Source organism: Triticum dicoccoides, chromosome 1B (assembly GCF_002162155.2).
Source record: "Triticum dicoccoides isolate Atlit2015 ecotype Zavitan chromosome 1B, WEW_v2.0, whole genome shotgun sequence".
NCBI classification, from domain to species: Eukaryota; Viridiplantae; Streptophyta; class Magnoliopsida; order Poales; family Poaceae; genus Triticum; species Triticum dicoccoides.
In genome coordinates, this window is record NC_041381.1 from 603,320,820 (window position 1) to 603,346,587 (window position 25,768).

Sequence of the window (25,768 nt, forward strand, 5' to 3'; positions counted from 1 at the left end):
CGAGCCTCCTCCTCTCTTTAGCCATCCCTTGGCATTGATACGTCTCCGTCGTATCTATAATGTTTGATTGTTCCATGCCAATATTCTTCAACTTTCATATACTTTTGGCAACTTTTTATACTATTTTTGGGACTAACATATTGATCCAGTGCCCAGTGTCAGTTCCTGCCTGTTGCATGTTTTTTGTTTTGCGGAAACCCAATATCAAACGGAGTCCAAACGGGATAAAAACGGGCGGAGATTTTTTTGGAATATTTATGATTTTTGGGAAGTAAAATCAACGTGAAACGGTGTCCGGGGTGGCCACAAGACAGGGGGGCGCACCCTCCCCCCTGGGCGCGGCCTAGGCTCTCGTGGGCCACCCATAAGGAGGTTGATGCTCTTCCTTTAGTGCAAGAAACTAATTTTATGAGAAAGATCTGGGCGAAAGATTCACCCCAATCGGAGTTACGGATCTCCCGATATAAAGGAAACAGTGAAGGGGTAGAATCTGAGAACGCAGAAACAGAGAGATAGATCCAATCTCGGAGGGGCTCTCGCCCCTCCCAAGCCATGGGAGCCAAGGACCAGAGGGGAAACCCTTCTCCCATCTAGGGAGGAGGTCAAGGAAGAAGAAGAAGAAGGGGGCTCTCCCCCCTTGCTTCCGGTGGCGCCGGAATGCCGCCGGGGGCCATCATCATCACCGCGGTTTACACCAATACCTCCGCCGTCTTGACCAACATCTCCATCACCTTCCCCCATCTATATTCAGCGGTCCACTCTCCCACAACCCGCTGTACCCTCTACTTGAACATGGTGCTTTATGCTTCATATTATTATCCAATGATGTGTTGCCATCCTATGATGTCTGAGTAGATTTCCATTGTCCTATCGGTGATTGATGAATTGCTATGATTGGTTAGAGTTGCATGTTTTATTATTGGTGTTGTCCTATGGTGCCATCCATGTCGCGCAAGCGTGAGGGATTCCCGCTATAGGGTGTTGCAATGCGTTCATGATTCACTTATAGTGGGTTGCGTGAGTGACTGAAACACAAACGCGAGTAAGGGGATTGTTGCGTATGGGATAAAGGGGACTTGATACTTTAATGCTATGGTTGGGTTTTACCTTAATGAGTCTTTAGTAGTTTTGGATGCTTGCTAGAGTTCCAATCATAAGTGCATATGATCCAAGTAGATAAAGTATGTTAGCTTATGCCTCTCCCTCAAATAGAATTGCAATAGTGATTACCAATCTAGTAACATAGTCAATTGCTTAGGGACAATTCCACAACTCATATCACCAGTTTTCCACACTCGCTATATTTACTTTATTACTTCTTATCTAAACAACCCCTACTTTTTATTTACATGCTCTTTATTATCTTGCAAACCTATCGAACAACACCTACAAAGTACTTCTAGTTTCATACTTGTTCTAGGTAAAGCAAACGTCAAGCGTGCGTAGAGTCGTATCAGTGGCCGATAGGACTTGAGAGAGTATTTGTTCTACCTTTAGCTCCTCGTTGGGTTGGACACTCTTACTTATCGAAATAGGCTACAACTATCCCGTATACTTGCGGGTTATCAAGACCTTTTTCTGGCGCCGTTGCCAGGGAGTCATAGCGTGGGGTGAATATTCTCGTGTGTGCTTGTTTTCTTTATCACAAATAATTTTTATTTGCTATTCTTAGTTGTTTTCTATCTTTAGTTATGGGTAGGAAACGCAAAATAGCCAACAAAATAGTTGTACCTACTGAACCAGTGGTTGAAAAACCACTCAAAATCTATCACACTCCTGAAGCTTTTTACTTGGATCATCTTTGATCCCTTTGTGCTCGTGCTGAAACCCCAACTAGCTTAGTTGAGGGAAAATCTTTAGATGAGCATGCTTGTTATGTGCGACATCGTATATCTGAAAAAGGGAAACTATTATGGGATCAAATTCAACGTTTGCAATGCTATGCTTGGAATTTATGTGAAATATATGATATTACTTGTTGTTCTGAAAACCCTAAGAAACACCTTCCCTACCAATGTGAGTTTATTGATAATGTAATCATATCTTCGTATGCTAAGGGTGTTTATAATTACTATGATGTTCAACAAATTGAAGAATTTGTTGCTTTTAAGGGTGCTTTTGAAATTGCTTCTTTGATTGAAAAGTATGATGCTACTCTTTACAAATCTGAAAGTTTTGCCATACTTGAATATTGTTATGATAATTATGCTTCTAATGCCTATGTTAAACTATATATTGAGAAATTCTCTGCTGTCCAAGAAGAGACTAATATTTTGCAGGAAGCTATGGAAGAAGAAATTGATGAAACTGTGAGCTCATTGGATGAAAAAGATGATGAGGAGAGCGAAGAACAAAAGGAGGAAGAGCGGGTTAGCTACCCGTGCCCACCTTCTAATGAGAGTAACTCTTCAACTCATACATTGTTTAATTTCCCTTCGAGCTTACCGAAGGATGATTGCTATGATGATTACTATGATGATTGCTATGATGATTGTTATGATCCCGTTGATTCTCTTGAAATATCCCCTTTTGATGATGCTTGCTATGCTTGTGGCCAAGATGCCAATATGAATTATGCTTATGGAGATGAACTTGCTATAGTTCCTTATGTTAAACATGAAATTGTTGCTATTGCACCCATGCATGATAGTCCTATTATCTTTTCGAATTCTCCCTACTACACTATATCGGAGAAGTTTGTGCTTATTAAGGATTATATTGATGGGTTGCCTTTTACCGCTGCACATGATGATTTTGATGAATGTAAAATGCATGTGCTTGCTGCTCCTACTTGCAATTATTATGAGAGAGGAACTATTTCTCCACCTCTCTATGTTTCCCATACTATGAAATTGCAAGAAACTGCTTACACTATGCATTGGCCTTTACTATGTGTGCATGAATTGTTCTTTTATGACATGCCGATGCATAGGAAGAGAGTTAGACTTCGTTGTTGCTTGATATATAATACTTTGTGCTCACTACTAAATTACAAATCATAGTTAATTAAAATTGGCTTTGATATACCTTGGGATTCGGGTGGATTCGTTACTTGAGCACTAAAATGCCTAGCTTAATGGCTTTAAAGAAAGCGCTGCCAGGGAGACAACTCGGAAGTTTTAGAGAGTCATTTATTTCTGTTGTGTGCTTTCATATAGTTTAAAAACAAAAAAAATAAAGAGGGGAACCTAAAATCTTTTCAAAAAGGAAAGTGAAAGTGAGAGAGACAAGCATTGTTGAAGTGGGAGCTAGCCTTGAACTTTGTTCATGCTCACGGAAACTTTGTGAATCTTGATTACAGAAACTTTTCATCAAAAATAATTATCCCCTTGTACAATTCCATTGTATTATAAAAATAATGTGCCAAGGTTTGCCTTTAGGATGTTTATAATGCTTGTTGGTTTGTACGGTGCAGGACAGAAACTTTGGCTGTAGTGCGAGATTTTACATTTTTAACTGGAATGTCAATTGGTTCTGATTCCTTTTGAAATGTCTTGCTATAGAACTTGTTTACGTTTCCTAATTTTTGTAGAATTGTTGGAGTACCAGAAGTATGGTGGATGTTCAGATTGCTACAGACTGTTCTGTTTTTGACAGATTCTGTTTTTGATGCATAGTTTGCTTGTTTTGATGAATCTATCAATTTATATCAGTGGATTAAGCCATGGAAAAGTTATATTACAGTAGACAAAATGCAAAAACAAGATATGAATTGGTTTGCTACAGTACTTAGAGTGGTGATTTGCTTTATTATACTAACGGATCTTACCGAGTTTTCTGTTGAAGTTTTGTGTGGATGAAGTGTCTAAACGAGGAGGTCCCGATATGAGGAAAAGGAAGAGAGGCAAGAGCTCAAGCTTGGGGATGCCCGAGGCACCCCAAGTAAATATTCAAGGAGACTCAAGCGTCTAAGCTTGGGGATGCCCTGGAAGGCATCCCCTCTTTCTGCAACAATTATCGGTATGTTTTCGTATTCGTTTCATTTATGCATTATGTGCAAGTCTTGGAGCGTCTTTTGCATTTAGTTTTCATTTTTCTTTTATGCACCATGCTAGTATGAGATAGTCCTTGGTTGATTTATATAATGCTCATTGCACTTCACTTAGATCTTTTGAATATGGCTTTATAGAATGCTTCATGTGGTTCACTTATATCATTTGAAATTTGGATTGCCTGTTTCTCTTCACATAGAAAACCGCCATTTGTAGAATGCTGTTTTTCTTCACTTATATTTGTTAGAGCGTGGCCATATCTTTTGTAGAAAGAATTAAACTCTCTTGCTTCACTTATATCAATTTAGAGAGATGACAGGAATTGGTCATTCACATGGTTAGTCATAAAATCCTACATAAACTTGTAGATCGCTGAATATGATATGTTTGATTCCTTGCAATAGTTTTGCGATATAAAGATGGTGATATTAGAGTCATGCTAGTGGGTGGTTGTGGATTGTAGAGACACTTGTGTTGAGGTTTGCAAGTCCTGTAGCATGCACGTATGGTAACCGTTGTGTGATAAATTTGAAGCATGGGGTGTTTCTTTGATTGTCTTCCTTATGAGTGGCAGTCGGGGACGACCAATGGTCTTTTCCTACCAATCTATCCCCCTAGGGGCATGCGTAGTAGTACTTTGCTTCGAGGGCTAATAAACTTTTGCAATAAGTATATGAGTTCTTTATGACTAATGTGAGTCCATGGATTATACACACTTTTACCTTTCCATCATTGCTAGCCTCTTCGGTACCGTGCATTGCCCTTTCTCACCTTGAGAGTTGGTGCAAACTTCGCCGGTGCATCCAAACCCCATGATATGATATGCTCTATCACACATAAGCCTCATTATATCTTCCTCAGAACAACCACCATACCTACCTATTATGGCATTTCCATAGCCATTCTGAGATATATTGCCATGCAACTTCCATCATCATCACATACATGACTTGAGCATTTATTGTCATATTGCTTTGCATGATCGTAAGATAGCTAGCATGATGTTTTCATGGCTTGTCCGTTTTTTGATGTCATTGCTACACTAGATCATTGCACATCCCGGTACACCGCCGGAAGCATTCATATAGAGTCATATCTTTGTTCTAGTATCGAGTTGTAATATCGAGTTGTAAGTAAATAAAAGTGTGATGATCATCATTATAGAACATTGCCCCATGAAAAAAGAAAAAAAAGGAAAGGCCAAAGAAGCCTAAATAAAAAAGGGGGCCAAAGAAGCCCATCGAAAAAAAGAAAAAAAGAAAAAAAAGAAAAAAGAAAAGAAAAGGGGCAATGTTACTATCCTTTTTCCACACTTGTGCTTCAAAGTAGCACCATGTTCTTCATATAGATTGTCTCCTATGTTGTCACTTTCATATACTAGTGGGAATTTTCATTATAGAACTTGTCTTGTATATTCCAGCGATGGGCTTCCTCAAATGCCCTAGGTCTTCATGAGCAAGCAAGTTGGATGCACACCCACTTAGTTTTCAGTTTGAGCTTTCATACACTTATAGCTCTAGTGCATCCGTTGCATGGCAATCCCTACTCCTCACATTGACATCAATTGATGGGCATCTCCATAGCCCGTTGATTAGCCGCGTCGATGTGAGACTTTCTCTTTTTTTTGTCTTCTCCACATAACCTCCATCATCATATTCTATTCCACCTATAGTGCTATATCCATGGCTTGCGCTCATGTATTGCGTGATGGTTGAAAAAGCTGAAGCGTGTTAAAAAGTATGAACCAATTGCTCGGCTCGTCATCGGGGTTGTGCATGATGGGAGCATTTTTATGTGATGAAAATGAAGCATGGCCAAACTATATGATTTTGTAGGGATAAGCTTGCTTTGGCCTTGTTGTTTTGAAAAGAGATGATTGCTTTATTGGTATGCTCGAAGTATTATCGTTTTTTTATGTCAAATGATAGACTATTGCTTTGAATCACTCGTGTCTTAATATTCATGCCATGATTAGACATATGATCAAGATTATGCTAGCTAGCATTCCACATTAAAAATTATCTTTTTTATCATTTACCTACACGAGGACGAGCAGGAATTAAGCTTGGGGATGCTGATACGTCTCCGTCGTATCTATAATTTTTGATTGTTCCATGCCAATATTCTTCAACTTTCATATACTTTTGGCAACTTTTTATACTATTTTTGGGACTAACATATTGATCCAGTGCCCAGTGCTAGTTCCTGTCTGTTGCATGTTTTTTGTTTCGCAGGAACCCAATATCAAACGGAGTCCAAATGGGATAAAAACGGACGGAGATTTTTTTGGAATATTTATGATTTTTGGGAAGTAAAATCAACGCGAAACGGTGTCCGGGGTGGCCATGAGACAGGGGGCGCGCCCTCCCCCCTGGGCGCGGCCTAGGCTCTCGTGGGCCACCTGTAAGGCGGTTGACGCTCTTCTTTTGGAGCAAGAAATCTAATTTTATGAGAAACATCTGGGCGAAAGGTTCACCCCAATCGGAGTTATGGATCTCCCGATATAAAAGAAACGGTGAAGGGGTAGAATCTGAGAACACAGAAACATAGAAATAGATCCAATCTCGGAGGGGCTCTAGCCCCTCCCAAGCCATGGGAGCCAAGGACCAGAGGGGAAACCCTTCTCCCATCTAGGGAGGAGGTCAAGGAAGAAGAAGAAGAAGGGGGGCTCTCTCCCCCTTGCTTCCAGTGGCGCCGGAACACCGCCGGGGGCCATCATCATCACCGCGATCTACACCAACACCTTCGCCGTCTTAACCAACATCTCCATCACCTTCCCCCATCTATATTTAGCGGTCCACTCTCCCGCAATCCGCTGTACCCTCTACTTGAACATGGTGCTTTATGCTTCATATTATTATCCAATGATGTGTTGCCATCCTATGATGTCTGAGTAGATTTTCATTGTCCTATCGGTGATTGATGAATTGCTATGATTGGTTTGAGTTGCATGTTTTATTATTGGTGCTGTCCTATGGTGCCCTTCGTGTCGCGCAAGCGTGAGGGATTCCCGCTGTAGGGTGTTGCAATGCGTTCATGATTCGCTTATAGTGGGTTGCGTGAGTGACTGAAACACAAACCCGAGTAAGGGGATTGTTGCGTATGGGATAAAGGGGACTTGATACTTTAATGCTATGGTTGGGTTTTACATTAATGAATCTTTAGTAGTTTCGGATGCTTGCTAGAGTTCCAATCATAAGTGCATATCATCCAAGTAGAGAAAGTATGTTAGCTTATGCCTCTCCCTCAAATAGAATTGCAATAGTGATTACCGGTCTAGTAACATAGTCAATTGCTTAGGGACAATTCCACAACTCATATCACCACTTTTCCACACTCGCTATATTTACTTTATTACTTCTTTATCTAAACAGCCCCTACTTTTTATTTACATGCTCTTTATTATCTTGCAAACCTATCCAACAACACCTACAAAGTACTTCTAGTTTCATACTTGTTCTAGGTAAAGCAAACGTCAAGCGTGCGTAGAGTCATATCAGTGGCCGATAGGACTTGAGAGAGTATTTGTTCTACCTTTAGCTCCTTGTTGGGTTCAACACTCTTACTTATCGAAAGAGGCTACAACTATCCCGTATACTTGTGGGTTATCAGGCATCTGCCGCGCATCCACCACCACAGTTGGCGCCCACCGTGGGGAAGCTCGAGGAGCTGGCCGGGAGCATGCTTCAGATGGGGCCCTTCTCCTACACCGACGAGTCCGTCATGCTAGCGGACGACATCGTCGGCGCGCTCGCCGCCTCCTTCGACGCGCTCCGCATCTTTGATGCGCTCGCGGCCGACGAGTACCCCACCGAGGTGCTCAGCTACTCCGACTCTCCCCTTTCCCTCGGCGGTGGCATTGCCGCCGGGAGGATGGACGTCCACGTGGAGGTTTACGTCACAGGCGATGGCGCCTCTTCCTCGTCGAGCAAGACGAGGAAGGCCGTGGAGGCCAGGGCCACCGCAGAACGGACCGAGCCGTCCGATCCGCTACGCACTGCGATGCAGAGCCTCCGCATCCCCATCGGCACCGACGTCGACGCCACCAACGTCGCCGAAGCCCGAGCCCAGCTCGAGGATATGCGCTAGTAGATGCTGGACCTGTTCAAGACGCTGGCCGCCACCAGGCGCCGCCTGGAGGCTCCTCAGATGGAGCACGACGCTGCTCACGGAGTTACGCTCGCCACGGCCGAGCCAAGCCGGGTCGCCGACGCGTGTACCCAGGGAGGAGCGATCGGCCGAGCCTTCGGCGCCGTCTGGACCATCTACGAGACCCTAGTGAAGAACATGCACGCTACGGAGGCAGCCGCGGTCAGCCTCGACCAACTCGCCAGCGAGGAGCTCAAGGAGCGCATCGAGCGGATGCGCGAGGTCCTCCACGCCGCTAACACCCAGCAGGATCGCCTCAACCAGCTCGCCAAGCCGGCGGGATCCGGGTCCGCCCGTCTTGGCGGACCCGGCGAACTTCTGCACACGGCTTCCTCGCCACCTGGCGGGGGGCACTCCGGCCAAGCAGAGACTTGACGCAACCCGGCCGCCACCGCCGCCGACGTTCTGGGCAATGAGCCTGCCCCGGAGACCCAGGGCGGACCCGGCCAGCTTGGCCGGCGTCTGGCTCCAACCGACCCAGCCCCTCGGGGCCTGGCCGCCAGTCGACTCAGCCCGCGCGCCATCGACGATGCCGATGCGCGCCATCGCCTCGATCAGCTCGCTTGCTCCCTGGAGCTGGAGGAGAGCAGCGCTATCGGGTTGGCGTGCTTCGGCCCACGCATCCGGGAGGAGCCCTTTTCGAAAGGGTTCGTGCTCCCCCGCGACACCCCCAAGTACAATGGGACCATGAAGCCAGAAGACTGGCTCACCGACTACACCACGACCATTGGCATCACCAGTGCCAATCATCGTCTAGCCGTGCGCTACGCACCTCTCATGCTCCAGGGGTCGGCCCGCACGTGGTTGAACAGTCTGCCGATGGGCAGCATCAACGCGTGGGTTGACTTCGAGGAGGCCTTTGTCCGCAACTTCACAGGGACCTACAAGCGACCCAGTCGCCCTAGCCAGCTCGCCATGTGCGTGCAGGGGCCGATGAAGACGGGTCACGAGTACCTCGCACGCTGGACCGAGCTCCGAAACAGCTGCGAGGGCATCCATGAAGTCCAGGCGATCCAGTACTTCGTCAGCGGGTGCCGAGACAGCACCCTCCTCAAGCACAAGCTCTTACGCTCCGAGCCGTCCACCATGGCCGCGCTCATGGTGACGGTGGACAAGTACGCCAACGCCGACTCCGCCATGAAGACCCAGGTGGCGCTAGACGAAGCCGGGAAAGCAAAGCCGGTTCCTCCTCCGAAGCCGGCCGGCGAAAGCAGCCGACAGCAGCATCATCAGAACAACAAGCGCAAGGCCGACCAGCCGGCGCAGTGTCACGACAACCGGCTCATCGCGGCCGACGAGCCCGCGGCGGACCTGACAACGAAGCGCCGGTAGAACGGCAAGATGGCATGGAAGCCCGCCATGAGTTTCAAAGAGATGCTCGACGCCCCATGCAAGCACCACAACGGCGCAAGACCCTCCACGCACATGCTTTGACAGTGCGCCATCACCAAACAGATCATGAGGGGAGACGTTCCGCCTCCTCCGGCCCCGGCTCCAGCTCCAGGCGCAGGGCAGCCGCCTCCGTCTCCACCGCCGCTTCCCACTGGCGGCACGATGCGGAACAATGCCTACCCAGACCAGAACGCGGCCTACGTCGTCTTCACCAGCCTCGGCGATGATAAACGCAGCGAGCGCCTTCTTTGGCAGGAGGTGAACACCATCGTCCCGGCCAAGCCGGATTTCATGCACTGGTCGGATCGCCCAATCACCTGGACCCATGAGGATCACCCGGCGGTCATGCCGAGTCTGGGTGGATACGCCCTCGTCCTCAACCCCACCATTGTCGTGCGGCGCGCAGGTAAGTTCTCTCGAGTCCTCATCGACGGCGGCAGCAGCATCAACATCCTCTACCGCGAGACGATGACCAAGCTCGGCTTCAAGGCCGAGGACCTGGAGCCAACCCGGATAGTCTTCCACGGCATCATGCCCGGCCTTTCCTAATCGCCCATCGGCCGGGTCCGGCTCGATGTCCTGTTCGGCGACAGCAGCCACTTTCGACGCGAACCAATCTGGTTCGAGGTGGTGGACCTGTCCAGCGCATATCATGCGTTGCTGGGCCGGCCTGCGCTCGCCAAGTTCATGGCGGTTCCCCACTACGCGTACCTGAAGATGAAGATGCCAGGTCCCAAGGGCCTCATTACCGTCACCGGCGACTACCACAAGTCTCTGGAGTGCGCCCGAGATGGTGCCAAGCTGGCCGAGTCGCTGGTCATTGTCGAGGAGCAGCGCCAGCTCGTCCGGATCGTCGCCCTGGCAGGCAAGGCCTCCAATGCGTTCGATCCCGACCTCGGACCCGGCCAACGAGGCTGCCTTCAAACCCTCCAAGGAGACCAAGAAAGTGAAGCTCAACCCTGAAGACCCCAGCTGCAGAAAGTACGTTGTCGTAGGCGCCTTCCTCGACAGCAAATAGGAAGGCGAGCTCGTCGACTTCCTCCGTGAGAATCGGTATATCTTCGCATGGACTCCCAAGGACATGTAGGGCATCCCGAGGAAGTACACTGAGCACAAACTTCACGTACGCAAGGATGCCAAGCCTGTCCGTCAACCCCTCCGACGATTTTCTGAAAAGAAGAGAAGAACCATTGGTGAAGAGGTCGCCAAGCTTTTGGCGGCCGGCTTCATAATGGAAGTATTTCACCCCGAGTGGCTAGCCAATCCAGTCCTCGTCCTGAAGAAGAACAAGACCTGGCACATGTGTATCGACTACACCAGCCTCAACAAGGCCTGTCCCAAGGATCCATTCGCTCTCCTGCGGATCGACCAAGTCATCGACTCGACCGCCGGGTGCGAGCTCCTGTCCTTCCTGGACGCTTACTCCGGCTATCACCAGATCAAGCTGAACCCAGCCGATGCCCTGATGAAGTCCTTCATCACGCCCTTCGGGGTGTACTGCTACATCACCATGTCGTTCGGATTGAAGAACGCTAGCGCCACCTTCCAACGCTGTATGCAGAAATGCATGCTGCCGCAACTCGGCCGCAACATCCACGTATACATGGACGACATTATGGCGAAGACCAAGTAGCACCTCACGCTCCTCGACGATTTGAAGGAAACATTTGCCAACCTCCGCAAATACAAGGTCAAGCTCAACCCGGAAAAGTGTGTCTTCGGCGTCCCGGCCGGAAAACTACTCGGCTTCCTCGTCTCGGAACGCGGCATTGAGGCGAACCCGGAGAAGATCAAGGCCATCGAGCGCATGCGCAAGCCGGCTCGGCTGCGCGATGTCCAGAAGTTCACCGGGTGCTTGGCCTCGGCTAGCTAGTTCCTAAGCCGGCTGGGCAAGAGGGCGCTCCCCCTGTACCAGCTGATGAAGAAGACAAGCCCGTTCGAGTGGAACGGCAAGGAAGACGAGGCTTTCCAGGACCTCAAGCGCATGCTCTCCACCGCACCATTCCTGGCCGCGCCGACCGACAAGGAGCCGCTGTTGCTCTACATAGCCGCGACCTCGCGGGTGGTCAGCACGGTGCTGGTGGTCGAGCGACCAAAGAAGGGCAAGATCCAAGCCGTCCAGCGACCAGTCTACTACCTGAGCGAGGTGCTCTCCATCTTCAAGCAGAACTACCCGCATTACCAGAAGATGTGTTACGGCATGTACCTCACCGCCAAGAAGCTGAAGCAGTACTTCCAATAGCACGTCATCACTGTTGTCAGCACGACACCTATCGGAGAAATCATCGGGTGTCGGGACGCCTCTGGCCAGGTCGCCAAATGGGCGATCCAGCTAGCCGTCCACACCATCCTCTACGAGCCCCGCACCACGATCAAGTCTCAGCCCCTAGCCGATTTCCTTGTCGACTGGACCGAGACCCAGTACTTGCCACCGCCTCCCAACTCGACGCACTGGCGCATGCACTTCGACGGGTCCAAGATGCGACTCGGCTTAGGGGCCGGCATCGTACTGTCATCTCCGAAGGGCGACCGGCTCCGCTACACGCTCCAGATCCACTTTGCCGCCTCCAACAACGTCGCCGAGTATGAAGCCCTTGTGCATTGGCGCATCCTGTGCTACAGCGACTCGGACCTGGTGGTGCAACAGTGTTCTGGCAAATGGGACGCCCGCGACTCCAACATGGGAAGCTACCGCTTCCTCGTCCAGAAGCTATCCAGATCCTTCGAGGGCTGCGAATTCCTCCATGTCCCGCGTGTGGAGAACGAAGCCGCCGACACGCTCGCCAAGATCGCCTCGTCATGACAGGCCATCCCGTCCGTCGTCTCCCTCGAGCACCTGCACAAGCCGTCCGTCAAGCCATTGTCGGACTCCGAGTCCATTCATGTTCCAGACGACCTAGCTGCACCCCAAGTCGGCTCGGGGACTGCTGAACCCGGCCTGAGGGCTGCTCAGCTCGACCCGGCCACCATCATCCCGGACCCGGCCGTCGCCATCCCTGACCCGGGGGCTGCTCAACCCAGCTCGGGGGCTGCCGACCCGGAACCCACCCTGGTGGCCGTCTTCGCAGTGGTTGCAGCTCCATCTTGGGCTCTGCCAATATCGGAGTTTCTGGAGAACGGGGTTCTCCCTATGGACGAGACTGAGGCTCGACAAATTCAGCGCCGGGCATCCGCCTTCATCATCATCAACAACGAGCTCGTCAAATGCAGCTCTACCAGCGTGTTCCAGCGCTGCGTCGAGCAGGATTGCGGCATCGACATCCTCCTCGACATTCACCAGGCCGAGTGCGGGCACCACGCCGCATCACGATCCTTGGTGGCCAAGGTGTTCCGCCACGGTTTCTATTGGCCCACGGCCCTTGAAGACGCCGAGTCGCTCGTTCTCAAATGTGAAGGGTGCCAACGCTTCAGCAAACGCAGCCACCAGCCAGCGTCAGCACTCCGCACCATACAGATCGCCTGGCCCTTCGCGGTCTGGGGACTCGACATGGTGGGACCATTCAAAACTGCTCGAGGTGGCATGACGCACTTACTGGTGGCAGTGGACAAATTTACCAAGTGGATCGAGGCAAGACCTATCAAGAAATTGGACGGGCCAACAGCCATCCGGTTCATCAAGGACATAGCGGTGCGCTACGGCATGCCGAACAGCATCATCACCGACAATGGCACCAACTTCGCCAAGGGCGCGCTTGAGCAATACTGCTCCGTCTCTGGCATCCGCCTCGAGCTGGCCTCCATGGAACATCCGCAGTTCAATGGGCAGGTCGAGAGGGCCAACAGACTCATCTTGTCCGGCATCAAGCCGCGACTCGTCAAGCTACTTATACACTCACCCGGCAGCTGGCTTGATGAGTTGCATGCGGTACTCTCGAGTCTGCGCACCATGCCAAATCGGTCGACCGGGTTCACCCCGTTCTTCCTCGTCTGTGGATCTAAAGCCTTCATCCCGACCGATGTCGAGTTCGACTCGCCGCGCGTCACGATGTACTCCGAAGCCAAAGCCAGAGAGGCACATGAAGACAGCGTCGACCTGCTCAAAGAAGCACGCCTTCTGGCACTTAGTCGTTCGGCTATCTACCAGCAAGGCCTGAGGCACTACCACAGCAAGAAGATCATGCCTCTCGCATTCCGTGAAGGCGGCCTCGTGCTCCGACTCGTCCAAGAGCAGGCAGGCCAGCACAAGCTGTCCTCTCCATGGGAGGGCCCATTCATTGTGAGCAGGGCTTTGCGCGACCGCAACGCCTACTACCTCATCGACGCACGCAAGTCAAAGAAGCACAAGAGGGACACCCCTGGCGAAGAAACGACTCGATCGTGCAACGCGGTACTCCTCCGATCGTTTTACAGTTAGCCGCACGAGTGTATGTATCATCGCCTTTTGTAAACGCATGAAACTACGGGGTCCCCGAACGAAACTCGGGGGCTACCTTTTGCCGACCAATTTATTGTGTCCCTATTTTTCTGCATCACTTTACCACCGAACCCGGCCACCGACTCGACTCGCTCGACCCGGGGGCTCGGGGGCAGGCCGGCTTGGTCGCCACCCCGCCGCCTTACTTGGTGATTCCTGATAAACTTGGGACGCCACGGTCCCCCACTTCGCCCTAAAAGCGCAGATCCAGCTTTGGCTGTCGGCGGGCAAGCACAACGGGCCAAAGCTCCTTTACGATTCATACACTAAGTCAAAGGCCGTCGGGTCGACCAACCCGGCCCGTCACTCATCAAATAAGTAGCCGCACGACCGGCTGCTCGCCAACTGGCCAAGCGGGATTGCTGCCAGCCGGCCCAGTGGGTGTTTCGCTCTCGCTCAAGGCTTCTAAGGACCCAAGTCCTGCGCGCACCTCTCGAAGAATCGAACCCTTGTCACGGATTGGAGCATTGGCCGTCTGACTCGCAGGGGGGAGGTTTGACAGAGGAAAAGCGTATGAAATCGGTTCAAAAAAGCGGAAGGCAAAGAGCAAAAAAGCACTCACGACATTCACACACAAATATTTAAAGCAAAGGCCCACGGCCCGAGTTCATTACACCCTAAACAACCCCCAGTGGGTGGGTGGACCTACTACTTAACAGATTCTGCATAAAGTATCCCAGGCATCTCCAGCACCGCGTAGCGATGTCGACGGCCCTCCTTTGGCGGCCTTCGGGTCCGGCGTGACACCGGTGTCCTCCTCAGCATCCGTGTCGCCAAAGACGCCCGCCTCCTCTGAGCTCCCCTCCGCGTCATGGAGAAGCAAGCCATAGTCGTCGCCATCCACGGCCCTGCCATCTTCCGTCTGCTCCGGATGGAACTCGTCGTGGAAGGCGAACTCGGCAATGTAGCTAGCCCGGGAGGTGATCCGGCCGGCTTGCTCCTACAGCAACTGCTCCGAATCATCGCGCTGGCCCAACAGCGCGTCTAGCTGAAGATCCGGATGCCAAGACAACGCGAACTGAAGTGCCATCTTGGCACCGGCACGGGCGGCGGAAACACGCCAGTCGCCAAGACGGTCCGGGCCCATCTCCAACCAACATGCCAGGCGCGAGAAGCTGCGGATGGACGGAGTTCGGTCACAGGGCCGCCGTCATCGCGGTGCCAGCCTGGGACAACTAGTCCATCTGCGTCCCCAGGACTCGCAGGCGGGCCTCCGCAGCAGCGATGATCTCCGGGGAAGTCCAGGCCACCCACGGATCCGTCCCAGACCCGACAGCACCGGTCGGGTCGCGCTGGTAGCGGACGGCTTCCTCCGCCAGCCGCTGCGTCTCCGGGAAGGCCCCTGCAGCAAAAGAAGAAGCAAGATTAGAAGAACAACAAGGAAGAAAAGCCAGGTCCTGACCCGGCAAATTACAAGAAGCAGCACTTACTGGAGAAGGACTTTTTCAGGTGCTGCGCCTCGAGCAACGTACCACGCCGCTCCCGCTCCACGATGCGGTCGTGCTCCCTGAGTGCCTTCTCCAGATCGGTCGCCTTAGCAAGGGCCGCCTTCAGCTCAGCGTCCTTGTCTTCGGCTGCCTTCTCAACCGCCTCCCGGCGGTGAGTCTCGTCCCGACGAGCCTCCTCGGCCGCGGCGGCCTGCTCCCACAGGCGATCCACCTCGGCTTGGAGCCGGTCCTTGTCGTTGGCCAGCTGGCCGCGCTGCTGGACCGCCTTGACTAGGGCCCGCTGCATCTCCATCACCTTGGCGGCCTCCTCCTTAAGGAGCTCCACCTCGGCCTGGAGGCGGCTCTTATGACCCGCCAGCTGCTCATGCAGCCGGTTGGCCTCGTCAAGAGATCGTTGGGCCGCGGCCGCCTCCGCCCTCGCCTGCACCGCCTCGCCGCCAAGGTGGACGGCATCAGCAATAAGCCGGTCGTAATGATGACCGGCCCGGAGCAGCTGGGTCCGCCAAGACAGCACCTTGGCTGCAGAAAGAAAAGTTCAGCAGAAGAAAAAAGGCAAGACTTAAGATTTGGCCCAACTACTACGTAGTTGGCTCGAATCTCGGGGGCTACACCCAGTGGGTGCGCTAGCGCACCCCCACTAGAAGAGAGCACGAACGTACCTGCAGCGACGTGAACCTCCTCCTCCTTGGTAGAAAGCTGCACCTTGAGCTCCCGATGCTTGCCCAGGAGATGGTTGAAGGAGGCAACCCAGAAGGCGTCAAGATGTTGAAGAAAGACAGAAGTCAGAACAAGGCCCGGCGATCTAAAGATTCGACCCAACTACTACGTAGTTGGCCCAAACCTCGGGGGCTACACCCAGTGGGTGCACTGGCACGCCCCCACAAAGAAGAAATTACAAGGAAGCAAAAGAAGAAAGACTTACCAGGACGGGGCGATCCAGGTCACGCGTCCGCTCTGTCTCGGCCTGGGCGAAGGCCTCAAGCCGCTCCGTCCAGCCTCGCAAGCGGCGGCTGACGGCATCCAGCACCGCCTCTTCCTGGGTCTGAGGCCCGAAGACGGCCGTGCCTCCGCTCCGCGCAGGCTGCGGCACGGCAGCTCGGCGCCTACCCTGCCAGGGCACCAAGGCGTGCCCCCTGCTGGCCGCTTGCGATGCGGCCAACACCTCCTCTGATGCCCCTCCCGGCGCTGACGGCGACCCGGACGCTGGGACGCCCTGTGTCGCCACCTCAGGCACCACCACCTGCGGTGCCTCCTCCATAGCCGACGGTGCCTCAGGCGCCGCCTCCACCACCATCAGCTCGCGCGCGCTCGACCACGTCGGCTCGCGGTGGGGAGTCGCCCCACCCCCCCTCCACGACCTCCCGGTCGAGGATCACCACCTCAAACCGGCCCCCACGGCCGCGCTCCCTCACCGACGACGGCTCAAAAACCGTCGCCGCCACCATCGTGCCCTCCGGCATCTCGCGCCAGGCCGGCTCCACGCCGGATCGCGCCCATGCCGCCTCCGCATCGGTCCAAGCCTGGACTAATGCCGCCTCCAGCTCAGCTTCGGCCCGGTTCCTGTACCGCCAGGCTAAGGCCTCGACATCGTCCGGGTCCAGGCCGAGGTCCGAGTCGCCCCGTCCCTCCTCCCCGGCCAGGCCGGCAAGGTCGGACCGTCTCCTGCAGAACGCGGCCCCTTCGGCGGCCACAGCCTCCGCCGCCGCCCTCGCCAGCATGATGGGCGACCTGAAGAAGAAGGCAGAATAAGCAAAAAGCGACAAGACTGGCTCAAGAAATCTAGGCGCAAGCAGGAAATGAAACTTACCCCGTCAAGACCGGGACTGGGGTCGGCCTCCCGCGCTTCTTCTTGGCCGGCCTCCCAGGCTCGGTCGGGTCTGCCGCGCGCTTTGATCCGCGGGGTTGCGGCATGACGCTGTCCTTTCCATGCGGGCGGCTCGGCGCCGCCCCATACGAGGACCCAGCTCCGCCCGCGTCGCCGCCTCCCCCGCCCAATGCCGCTACACCAACAACCGGCGCCAGCGTCGCCTTCACCGCGACACGATCAACAATTCAAGACAAAATGAAGAAGGAAACATGCAAGACTTACTGGCACGACGCCCAGCGCCGACGTCGGACTCGGCCACCTCCTCGCCGCCTTGCGCCGCGGGCTCCTCTGGTGCCACTGGCACCACCTGCGACGGGGCCCGGGCATAAGGATGCCGGATTGCGTTCAAGAGAATCTCCCGCGTCGCGTCGAGACGAACAAGAAGATGCGCGGCAGCAAAGTAAGAAGACCAGACGCTCACCTGCGGCGCCGGGTTCGACTGGCTATACGGCGCCTTGCCGAATCGCCAATCCTCTCCAAGGTTGGCCTTAGAGATGTCGTTGACGCCGCGCGCGACCTGCTCCGCAGACAGTCACGTCGACCCCATTAGGTTGGGGTCCTATAGGCCCAGCATCTCGCCAATGAGGCATGAGTGCCTTTGAAGTGGAAGGACCCGGCGGGTGATGAACGCGGCGATGAGGTCCGTGCCGGTGAGCCCCTCCTGTGTCCTCATCACCGTCACCCGCTCGCAGAGGTTGACGATCTCCTGTGACGGGCGCCGGAGCGAGTAGCCCCAGTTCGTCTTCGCCCGTGGCGGCGCGATGATGAAGGGTGGATGATTAATATGGTCCACGCCATGGTTGCGGACGTAGAAGAAAGAATTCTGCCACTTCTTGGCAGAATCCTCGAGCAGGATCTTGGGGAAATCCGCCCCCGACCATTTCGATATGATGGCGGCGCCGCAGTCGGATAACTCCCCGGCCGTCGGGCCCTGTTGCTTCAAGGAGAAGAAGCGCGCCCAGAGGTTGATCGTCGGCTCGAACCCCAGGTACCCCTCACACAAGGTCACGAAGCCGGAGAGCTGGACGATGGCACCGGTGCCAAGATGGTGCGCTTGAAGCCCGAAGAACTCCAAGAATGCACGGAAGAAGGTGCTCACCGACAGCCCGAACCCGTGCTCAAAATGAGTGAGGAAGACATCGTGCTCCTGCCCCTCGGGCCGGGGCCTTTGCTGGCCGTGCGGCAGGCAGACGCCGACGTCCGTCTCCCGCAGCAAGTGCCGTGAAGCTCGAAGCTGCGTGATGTCCTTGCGGGTGATGTTGGAGCCCATCCAGGAGCCCGACGCCAGCGCCATGCATAGAAGCAGGAAGAAGAAGATGGACGACGGAGGAAGCTCTGCTCGGGGCTGCGGGCGCAACTGTGCGTCGGTGGCAAAGAGCAGAGCAGGAGTGGGGGACAGGTGGGCATGATTGAGAATGGTGTCCGCCGCCCCCTTGCCTCCTCCCGATTTATAAGCCCTGGTTCAAACGTGGGGAAGTGGGATCGTCTGCACGCGCCCGTTCCACTACCCCGCAATAAGTGCGCACGTACGCGCGCACTAACTGCTCGGAGAAGTGCAACCGCCCCCCAGACGCCACAATAAATCTGCGCGCGTGGCCCAAGGGTGCGCGGCGGCGGGCCCCTGGCCCGTCGCTCGGTCCAGTCACGCGCGTGGCCTGTCAGGCCCCTCCGACTTCTGGGCGCCACATGGTGCCTGCGCGAATCCCAAGGGATCGCCTCAAGATTCGACGGACTCCTCGGTTCCCGCCACGACCGGGGTGCCGTGATCTGGTTTCCGAGAAAACCGGCACACAACGGGTGTTGCCGGACCCGGTGCTCGCAGAATCCGCCTTGCTCAAGGGGGAAACTGCGAAGGCCCACTCATCAGAAGATGGCGGACCTTCACAGCTTCGGGCTGTCGGGGGGATGAACCCCGGGCAGGCAACGGAACCCGGATCCTTTTCAAAAACAGCAGGGCCCACATCACCCCGCGAGCCGGCATGCGCCTGGCCGGGTCGCTCGACCCGGCAGGGCCCGCAACCCGGCCAAACTCCCCGAACCGGCAAGGTACGTCAACCGGCCACAGCAACTGGCGCAAGACAACTCAACCCGGTGCAACCAAGGCTTCCACAGCAAGCCAGCCCCACCCGTGGCGTCCACGGCAACTCAGCCACGGGTCAGCTCCCGTCCCATCCAGGTCGTACGATGGGACAAGACCTAAACCACCGATGACCAAGACAACAGTGTTTTCACCCATGCCTGCGGTCAGCCGGGGCGTGGCAACAGTGCCCCTCACCTACCCGCTGACCAACGCTGGCGTGGAAACAGTGCTCCCGCCCTCACCACTGACGACAGCAAGCGGCAGCCTGATGGAGAGCACTGTACGCGACTCGACTCGGCCACGCCCTGACGATCAACAAGACGGCGCACAGTCCCCTAGGCACGCGGGGCCCGCGCCTAGGGGAACCCGGCGAACCACAAGCCCGCAAGCGGGACCCAGCTTGGTGTCCTGGACACTGACAATATGGACCCACCAACTCGGCATATTACCATTGTAACCCTAGGTGGGTTGATCTATAAAACCGCCCAGGAACCCACGCCCACAGGGGAGAGACACGCACGCAGAGACGGAAAGTAAGAAACAGGAGCATGAGTAAGCATAGAACTAGCCACCCAACAGCAGTACCGGAGAGAAGGAGCAGCCCAAGCCCTGGCCAGCTTCCTTCCTCCTCCATACAGCTCCAGGAGCAACATTGTACTATCCATCATCCAACCAAACTCGGCAGGACTAGGGGTGTTATATCTCCGGAGAGCCCCGAACCTGGGTATGTCCGGCGTCCTGCGCCCGCGCATGCCAACCTTGCCTCTGGAGCCCACCAACGCCCTCGAGCCTCCTCCTCTCTTTAGCCATCCCTTGGCATCTGCCGTGCGCCCACCACGACAACCAGACATTATGCTAATGATTGTCCTGAAACCAATAATGGAAATGGCAATGGAGATTCTGCAAAGAAGCCCAACCCCTTCACCAAAGGTCAGGTGAACCACGTCAGTGTGGAGGAGATTGAGGATCAACCCGACGCAGTTGTCGGTAAGTTTTTGATTAATGCATTTACATCACTTGTTCTTTTCGATATTGGTGCATCGCATTCATTCATATCAAGGGGATTTGTGTATAAGTATAAGCTGCCAATAGTAGCCCTTAAGTCACCTATGTTAGTAAGTTCCCCAGGAGCGGAGTATATGGCAAGTAGGGGATGCTATCAGTTGCCAGTAACCATAGGTAGACATGTTTTCCCCACCAAATTGATTGTTCTAGAGTCATAAGGATTGGATGTGATACTAGGCATGGATTGGCTATCCAAGTTTGAGGGAAACATCGATTGCGCCAGTAAATCAATTCTTCTCACCACCCTAGAAGGAAAGAGGATCAAATATGTATCTAGGCATGCGCCAAGGAGGACTCAGGTGAATTCCTTATCATGAGTTGTTCAGGAGGAAGTACCAGTGGTGAAGGACTATCCCGACGTATTTCCTAAGGAGTTACCAGGCATGCCAATGGATCGAGACATTGAGTTTTTGATTGAGCTATTGCCAGCCACCGGACCAATATCAAAGAGACCGTATCAGATTCCCGCAAAGGATCTGGAGGAAATTAACAAACAAATTAAGGAGTTGTTGGAGAAAGGTTACATTCGACCAAGTTCATCACCTTGGGGAGCCCAGTGCTTCTAGTGGAGAAGAAGGATGGATCTTTGAGGATGGTTGTTGATTATCGTGCACTGAATGAGGTTAAGATCAAGAACAAATACCCTCTGCCGATGATCAATGATTTGTTTGACCAGCTACAGGGAGCTAACATTTTCTCCAAGATCGATCTTTGATCAGGTTATAACAGTTGAAGATCCAAGAGCAGGATATACCTAAGACAACTTTTACCATGAGGTATGGGCTATATGATTATACAGTTGTGTCATTTAGTTTGACTAATTCCCCTGCTTATTTCATGAGTATGATTAACAAGGTGTTCATGGAGTTTTTGGATAAGTTCATCGTGTTGTTCATTGATGACATATTGGTCCACTCAAAGAATGAAGAAGAGCATAAGGAGCATTTGCATTTGGTTCTTGAGAAGCTCAGAGAACATCAGTCGTACGCCAAGTTCAGCAAATGTGAGTTTTGGTTGAAGGAAGTTGGATTTCTCAGACATGTTATAACCGGAGAAGGAATAGCAGTAGACCCTACCAAGGTTGCTTCTGTCACTAAATGGTTGGCACCCACTTCAGTGGGAGAGATCAGAAGTTTTCTTGGACTCGCAGGTTATTATCAGAGGTTCATTGAGAATTTTTCCAAGATTGCGAAACCCATGACGGAGTTATTGAAGAAGGACACCAAGTTTAAATGGACTGAGGATTGTGAGGCCAGTTTTCAAGAGTTGAAGAAACGTTTGGTTACAACCCCAGTGCTGATTCTCCCAGATCAACACAAGGATTTCCAAGTATATTGCGATGCATCACGTCGAGGACTTGGAGGAGTACTTATGATGGAAGGAAGAGTTGTTTCATATGCCTCATGATAGCTTTGACTTCATGAGTTGAATTATGCTACGCATGATTTGGAGTTAGCAGCCGTAGTGCATGCACTCAAGACATGGAGACATTTTCTCATCAGAAACCGTTGTGATGTATACACGGATCATAAAATTCTGAAATACATCTTCATGTAGAAGGAGCTAAATCTCAGGCAAAGGAGATGGTTGGAGCTCATAAAGGACTATGACATGAGATTGCGTTGTCATCCAGGAAAGGCCTGAAGGAAATATGCCCTAGAGGCAATAATAAAGTTGTTATGTATATATTTCCTTGTATCATGATAAATGTTTATTATTCATGCTAGAATTGTATTAACCGGAAACTTAGTACATGTGTGAATACATAGACAAATAGAGTGTCACTAGTATGCCTCTACTTGACTAGCTCGTTAATCAAAGATGGTTAAGTTTCCCAGCCATAGACATGAGTAGTCATTTGATAAACGGGATCACATCATTAGGGAATGATGAGATTGACTTGACCCATTCCGTTAGCTTAGCACTTGATCGTTTAGTATGTTGCTATTGCTTTCTTCATAACTTATACATGTTCCTATGACTATGAGATTATGCAACTCCCGAACACCGGAGGAACACTTTGTGTGCTACCAAACGTCACAACATAACTGGGTGATTATAAAGGTGCTCTACAGGTGTCTCTGATGGTGTTTGTTGAGTTGGCATAGATCGAGATTCGGATTTGTGACTCCAATTGTCAGAGAGGTATCTCTGGGCCCTCTCGATAATGCACATCACTATAAGCCTTGCAAGCAATGTGACTAATGAGTTAGTTACGGAATGATGCATTACGGAACGAGTAAAGAGACTTGTCAGTAACGAGATTGAACTAGGTATTGAGATACGATGATCGAATCTCGGGCAAGTAACATACTGATGACAAAGGGAACAACGTATGTTGTTATGCGGTTTGATCGATAAATATCTTCATAGAATATGTGGGAGCCAATATGGGCATCCAGGTTCCACTATTGGTTATTGGTCGGAGACGTGTCTCGGTCATGTCTACATAGTTCTCGAACCCGTAGGGTCCGCACGCTTAATGTTCGGTGACGATCGGTATTATGAGTTTATGTGTTTTGATGAACCGAAGGTAGCTCGGAGTCCCGAATATGATCACAGACATGAGGAGGAGTCTCGAAATGGTTGAGATATAAAGATCGATATATTGGACGACTATATTTGAACATTGGAATGGTTCCGGGTGAGTTCGAGCATATACCGGAGTACCGGGAGGTTACCGGAACCATTGTTGAGGAAATCGTTAACTAGTAGCTGCTCGGTTGGCTGGTGAGTAGGGGATTAATTGGCTAATCGGTAATTTAATTGGCCATTTAATCAATTAATCAGACGATTTATCGGTTTATAGCCTACTCGGTGACCCTACGAGTAGGGATTAATCGGCAAGTTAACTGGTTAATCAGATGAATTCTTGAACAGGGACCGGAACCCCCTAGGAGGTATATGGGCCTTATTGGGCCATAGTGGGAGAGAAGAGAGGGAGGCATAGGAGGGGGCACGCCCCCCCTCAACCCCAATCCTAATTGGGTGGGGGCCGGCCCCCCTTTCCTTCCCCCTCTCTCCCCCTTCCTTCCACTCCTAGTCCAACTAGGGAAGGGGGGATCCTACTCCCGGTGGGAGTAGGACTCCCTATGGGGCGCGCCATAGGAGGGCCGGCCCTCCCCTCCTCCACTCCTTTATATACGGAGGAAGGGGGCACCCCAAAGACACACAAGTTGATCATTGATCTCTTAGCCGCGTGCGGTGCCCCTCTCAACCATAATCCACCTCGGTCATATCATTGCAGTGCTTAGGCGAAGCCCTGTGCCAGTAGCTTCATCATCACCTTTATCACGCCATCGTGTTGACGAAGATCTCCCTCAACACTCTGCTAGATCATGAGTTTGTGGGACGTCACTGAGCCGAACGTGTGTAGATCGCGGAGGTGCCGTACTTTCGGTACTAGGATCGGTCGGATCGTGAAGACGTACGACTACATCAACCACGTTGTCATAACGCTTGACGGTGTCCTGGACTAGGAGGTACTCACAACGCCGTCTCCCGATAAATTAGATTGGGGCAAGGACCCCCATGGCCATATACTCATGGGCCAGTTCGGACAACTGCCACATACAAGGAAGATTCCACAAGACTTGGTGATCAAGACAAGGACTCCTCCCCCGCCGGCGTATTCGGCTAGGACTCTTGTTATCCTAGGCCTCTGGTACATTATATAAACCAAGGCCAGGCTAGTAGATAGATGATTATGACATTACTCATCATACCTCTAGGGTTTAGACCACAACATATGATCTCAGGGTAGATCAACTCTTGTAACCCCTATACTCATTAAAGTCAATCAAGCAGCATGTAGGGAATTATCTCATCAAGAGAGCCCGAAGCTGGGTAAAATCCCGTGTTCATGTTACCATCGATCCTAAGACGCACAACTTGGGACCCCCTACCCGAGATCCGCCGGTTTTGACACCGACATTGGTGCTTTCATTGAGAGTTCCGCTGTGTGATCGGCAAAAGGATCAATGGCTCGACTACAGGTCAACTGCGACGTCGGCTTCTTCGTCACCAGCTCGACTGGTCACCTTGGCTTGATCGAGGACTGCGCCCTACCTCTGATCGTCATGTTCGGATGAGGGCCTTCATCAACATCAACTCCGATCTCTATCAAGATCATGGAGGAATCATCCATGAAGCTCGGGGGCTCAACGTCAACATTGCCCTCGGGCGACCGTGCTATTTTTCTAGACAACAAACTCGTATCCACCACCACCGCCTCGTTAAGTGTCGCTTAAACGATTGATCCAGTGGAAGTATGCGGAATTAAGTCTACAACAACCCTGCAAAATTTCGTCGAGGTCCGATGGAGGAATCTCTGGCAATCTCCGATATACTGGAGCCCTGTTGAATCTGGATGAGAATCCATACAAGTTTGGAGCATGGTGTCCAGCATCTAGATCGGACATCCTTTGGAAGATCCAACCGTTGATCGGCTGTGGAATTCCCACATCTACCACCTGCCAAACATTCAGCTCGATCCGACCATCCAAACTTCGGGAACCTTCTGATTAGTGCATCACTTTTCGGATCTGTTTTCTTCACGAGAACGAATCCGACCTGAGTTCATCTTCTTTATGAACAGGATTTTGGACATCCTTTTTGAAGAAAGTTTTCGTATGGGGTATTGTGTTTTATTCTCAAACACATCCCATTAATTTTAGAAGTATTTTTACAATACGATCTTCACCATTGCGCCGGTGTCAAACCGGCCCGATAACATCACTCCATGGCGGCCGACCTGTGCTAGACACGTCGTCGCTTTGTTGAGCCAAGCTGAACTTCTTCAGATCATCATCTCGGCCAGCCGAACAATGGTTCGGCATCGCGAAGGATAAATCGTCACCAACATCGCCGCCCCACGGATTACACGGAGCGGGCACACCGGCATCGCCGCATGGTCACTTCATCAAGCCAGCATTGATCGTGTCACAAACTACGACCCGCATCGGCATGGCCGAACCATTGCTTCATCGAGCCGATGTCTATCACGCCGAACTACTTCAACACCTCGGCTGACATGGCAGCTGCAACGTCTCCTCACCGTCCGGATATGTCTCCTCGCCTGGATTGGGGGCTTCGTCATCCCTTCATGAACTTACTCCGGTGACTTCGGCATCACCAGCTGACGAGCTTCGTCATGTTAGCTGGACCGGGGGCTTTGCCTCGGCAAGCCAACCTTTGCCAGCATCGCCATGCCGTCGCTTTATCGCCCATCAGGCAATGGGTGTGCGGATCGATTCCCAATTTTGGGAGTCGCTTTTCTTCGTACTACTATAACAAATAAACTAGGTGCTATTAATCCTAACAATTTTTGCTTGTTGGGCTCATTTTCTTAAAGTATCATTA